This window comes from Clarias gariepinus, chromosome 7 (assembly GCF_024256425.1).
Source record: "Clarias gariepinus isolate MV-2021 ecotype Netherlands chromosome 7, CGAR_prim_01v2, whole genome shotgun sequence".
NCBI lineage: Eukaryota > Metazoa > Chordata > Actinopteri > Siluriformes > Clariidae > Clarias > Clarias gariepinus.
The window spans coordinates 30667340-30672705 of NC_071106.1; positions in this window are offsets into that span (position 1 = coordinate 30667340).

Sequence of the window (5366 nt, forward strand, 5' to 3'; positions counted from 1 at the left end):
TTAGCACCCAGAACACAAAATTATCTAAAAGGCTTTGAATGAGGCTGACTTTGATCTTAAAATCTTAAAATATTTTGTAGTTAAAAACAATGAACTCCTGACTGTTTTCAGTTTTTTTTCCCATCATAAAACACTAGAAGTGTGTCAGAGGAAAAGTGCTCATGATTTGTGTCTGTTATTTGAGTCCTTGCATGCCATTATCTGTGAGGAGATTCAGTATCTTTTTGTCAGAGGTGTCCTGGTTAGTCTCAGCCATTCTTAAAAATGTAACACTACATGGAGTATATCAGGGCAATCATAACATTGTTATGTACTCAAAAACACACTTGGACAGCAGACTTATATAAATAATGATTCCCTATACAGTGTATCTGGAAGATACAGTGCTTCACGTTTTCCACATTTTGCTATGTTACAGCTTTATTTAAAAATTTACAAAATTCATTAGTTTTCTCAAAATTCTACAAACAACACGCCATAATGACAATGTAAAAGAAGTTTGTTTGAAATCTTTGCAAATTTATGAACAAAAATAAATAAATCACGTGTACATAATGTACAGCTTTTGCCATGACACTCAAAATTGATCCTGCATGCTTGAGATGTTTCTACAACTCGATTGGAGTCCACCTGTGGTAAATTCAGTTGATTGGACATGATTTGGAAAGGCACACACCTGTCTATATAAGGTCCCACAGTTAACAGTGCATGTCAGAGCACAAGCCATGAAGTGCAAGGAATTGTTTGTAGACCTCCGAGACAGGATTGTATCGAGGCACAGGTATGGGGAAGGTTACAGAAAAAATTTAGCAGCATTGAAAGTCCAGATGAGCACAGTGGCCCCCATCATCCATAAATGGAAGAAGTTAGGAACAACCACGACTCTTCCTAGAGCTGACCGTCTGGCCAAGGTGAGTGATTGGAGGAGAAGGGTCTTAGTCAGGGAGGTGACCAAGAACCCAATGGTTAGTCTGAATGAGCGCAAGTGTTTCTCTGTGGAGAAAGGAGAACCTTTCAGAAGAAAAAACATCTTGTCGCATTAAAAAAGACTTGAGGGTGTAATTTGTGCCAAAGGTGCTTAAAAAAATGTAATCTCTGGTCTGAGAGCCCTTCAGGTGCCTTTTGGCAAACTCCAGTCGCCTGTCATGTGCCTTTTACTGAGGAGTGGCTTCCATCTGGCCACTCTACCATACAGGCCTGATTGGTGAAGTGCTGCAGAGATGGTAGTTCTTCTGGAAGGTTTTCCTCTCTCCACAGAGAAGCAGTGGAGCTCTTTAAGAGTGACCATCAGGTTCTTGGTCATGTCCCTGACTAAGGGCCTTCTCCCCAAGAAGCTCCCCAAGAAGCTCACTTCTCCCCAAGAAGCCCACCAGGACTCTAGGAAGAGTCCTGGTGGTTCCAAACTTCTTCCATTTATGGATAATGGAGGCCACTGTGCTCACCTGGACCTTCAAAACAGCAGAAATCTTTTTCTTTGATACAATCCTGTCTGAGATGTCTACAGACAATTCCTTGGACTTTATGGGTTGACATGCACTGTTAAATGTGGGACGCTACAGTACATAGACAGGTCTGTTTCTTTTGAAGAACAGTTTCTCATAGAAACATCTCAGGAATGATCAATGGAAATGGGATGCACCAGAGCTCAATTTTGAATGTCATGGCACAGGCTGTGAATACTCATGTACATGGGATTTTTGTTTTGTTTTGAATTTTTAATAAATTTGCAAAGATTTCAAACAAATGTCTTTCATATTGTCATTATGGGGTATTGTTCATAGAAAAATAATACATTTAATCCAATTTGCAATAAGGCTGTAACATAGCAAAATGTGGAAAAAATGAATCTGTGACTACTTTCCGGATGCACGTTATTATAACCCACCATAAACAGTTCCTGTCTATGACATTACATCATATAACAGTAAATGTAGTAAATGTTGTGTATGTGTAGAGATGAAGAGGAAGGAAGTGATTTCTTGGTCTGAACGCTTGCCAGGACATAATCTGGGCATAAACTCATTTAAGTATATTTTTGCTTAACTCGCTTTATCTTTGCTTTGATGCTGTGCTCTTTCTTAAGTATAAAAAGAAGACACTTTTATCAGTTTTGTGACCTGACCTTGCTATTATTGTTTGTGTGTGCGCAAATGAAAGTGTATTACTGTAGGATTTTAAAGTTATAATGTATACTACCTCCCTCACCAAAAACTGTGTGACGTTGTGTTTATGTTGCCACATTTTTATTGTTCATGTGCTTTTTGAGTGATCTAAATGACAAATACTGTATGCAAAAACTTGTATTTGCTCCTTTATTTAGCATATGTCTAAATTATGAAAGCACCCCATGTTGTTTCTTTGTGACACAAGGTTAATTAAACATTTGTAAGCCTTGAAGCCTTCGTGAAAACTCTATAGCAGCAATACACATCTGGATGCTGATATTTTATTCATTCTTATTGCCAGATCCAATGGGGACCCTTGGAGAACGATAAAAATGACAACAAACAAAGTTTTCTTAATTAGACAGAGGTCTGAAAAGTGACTCGTCCAGTTTCACATATTGGTTTTTGGAATTAGGTACTTTTACATTCATTTGGAGAAAACAAAGCTCCGAAATGCATAAATGTAAATGTACCACAACTTGCCATATTCACTAGATCACATCATGCTCACAATTTACAGTAATTATTGTGTTTGATAGTGATTATGAAGCGGAATTATGATTAAAGTGTAGTGTTATTTATAGTTCCGAAATGGACATTCTCCAGGTTAGTTAATTTGCTTCAGGGATTTGAGCACTACTCAGATCGGTGATAGTGTTAGTTAAGGCAATGAGGCTAGTTAAGATGACCTCTGTATGACCCATGCTAAGAAGATGAAAGAGCCATTAACCCTCCATTGAACATGTTTTTATATACACTAGTATCAATTGAGGTCAGAGTTCATTCTAATTTAAGACAAACACAAATTGCAACATTTCACATTTTGAAATAAAAAAAAAATTCAGACATTAAAATGCCTGTTATTGTTGAGACTGGAATTTTTGTTATGTTGAGCTATCGTTAAATAATGATGAGAACATAAGATTATCCAAATATAACTGTCAATTATACACTTATTAACTCAGTTTTTTTTCTTTGAATTTGTTGGATTTTCTTCTATCCATAAATCACTAGGTCCAAAAAAATCAAAAATTCTTTTATTTCTGATTTTAAAATCATTTGTAGCCTAATTGAACAGCCTTTTATTTCTTTTTTTCTTGCGTCCTTATAAATAGGTGATCTGTCTTCAGTGTTTATTTAAATATGATAGTATAAAGACAATTTTAAATACGATTGTATAAATATAATTTTTCTGACAAACTTTGTAGAAAAATGAATTCTTGCAATTACTGTAACGTAGCTCCTTCTCTGTTATATTACATTTACTCAAAAAATAATGATGAAACACTTGATTTGGAAATTAGAGCTAAAATCCTGTCAGTCTGTGCAAAAAAAAAAAACACGCAGTGAATCATAGCTTTTCCTGAGTAAAGAATTCCCCGGCCGTCTCTCAGTTAAAAGCCAGATGATGCAACAAGTGGGGACTCAGCATTTCTGCACTCTCTCTGACACCACCATCCCCCTATTCTTCAGCCCATGGAGAGTTGAGCTCAGGGTCAGTAACATTCTGTCACTTTGTTCCCACAGAATCATTCCAGGTCTCCAGATCTAATCTTCATAAACTCCTTCTTTATACTTTTATACATTTTAAACTTAATTGAAATAGAAATAAGATATTTTGATTGATGAATGATATGAAATGTTGCTATTGGACAGACGATAAGCTGATGTTCTGCTAAATTTCCAGTTGTAAGCCAACTGGCCTGATTTATCACTATAGTGCGAGTATTGTGCGGTCAAACACGAAACTGCTTTAAGCCATATTAAAAGTCCATTGTGGCAGGAATCATGATGCCCCATGCTCATTATATTGAGTTCTTCACCTGTATCTGATTGATTTTATACATTGTGCCTTTTGGATGAATATTATTACGAAGATGTACAAGCGTTAATATAAAAGTGGCCAGTGAGTCTATATTGACTCAGCGTAGTAAATCTTTATTGCTGTTATTTAAGTGAACAGTGAAAATCACAGTGAAAATCCTTTTCTCACTATTGTCGCTATGGGTGTGTCTGTTTAAGAGACATGCCTGTGGTTATGCTCAGATAATTTCTCAGCAGGTGACCATGAGTGTAGCCGCCACTGCTGAAAAGAATTTAACCAACACACAGATGGGATGGATTACAACAGTCCTGTCTATGTGTGTGTGAACAACCTTCCAATGTATTCTAGCCATTTTTTTCTTGTTCAGTGCCAAAGACACTTTTACTGCCTTATTTTTCTTTTTCCCATGAAACCGAGTTACATTACTGACAAATGACACCTGGAGAAAATGACAAAAAATACATTATACTGTACGGCCAAGATATATTATACGGCCAAAACTGCACTTCTGGCTTTTGAAGCAGGAACCACGGTCCGTGAGTTCATATATTCTGTTTAGGGCAATAAACAAAAGTGGAAGAACACCATGTGATTATGATAATACTGTAAATGGCGTTGATTTGCCACCCACACACACTTTTTTTCCTTTCAAAGCTTTGACTGATGTGCACACTTTGTATTCTTACATAGAATTGCAGGATTTAGTCACAGTAGTAGAATAATGGATTAGTTTCATTAACAAAGTTAAAATGGTTGTAAAATAAAAAAACAAAAAACAAAAAACAGATGGTTTTCAAAAGAAATGGGAAGTGAAAAATAGGAAACTGTGAAAGTTACAGCCAATGTAGTAAGTTTTTTTATCGTAATATGCTATATATTACAAATTTAGTGTATAAATTCCTACTGCTCCTTTCCCCCCAGTGTTCCCCCATTACCTTTTATTATTAGATGGTATTCCTGGTTTAAGGTCTCAAAATAGTAGGAAAGCCTGCAGGATCATCGCATTATATGAGTATGAACCAATCATTTTACATAAACACAGCTTTAAAGATGACACTCAAAGCTCTATAGATATCCTGCTCCTATCCACTATTAATATTACCTATTATCTGTCATTCAAGGCTTTGAATCCTAAAAAACACTATTTATTTTATTTTAAAACCTACTGTGGCAATAATAAACCACACACCCCACCCCCACAGATACATTACTGCTGTCATTAGTCAGGTCACAGAAAGTGTTGTCCAGAGGAATGACTAAAGCTAATGAAATGCTCATCATTTCTCCCTCAACTCCTCCTCCTCTAGGGGTGTTTTACATCCGACTCACATGGACATGGTCCAGACACTGTTATAATGGACGGGGTGACTCCTATC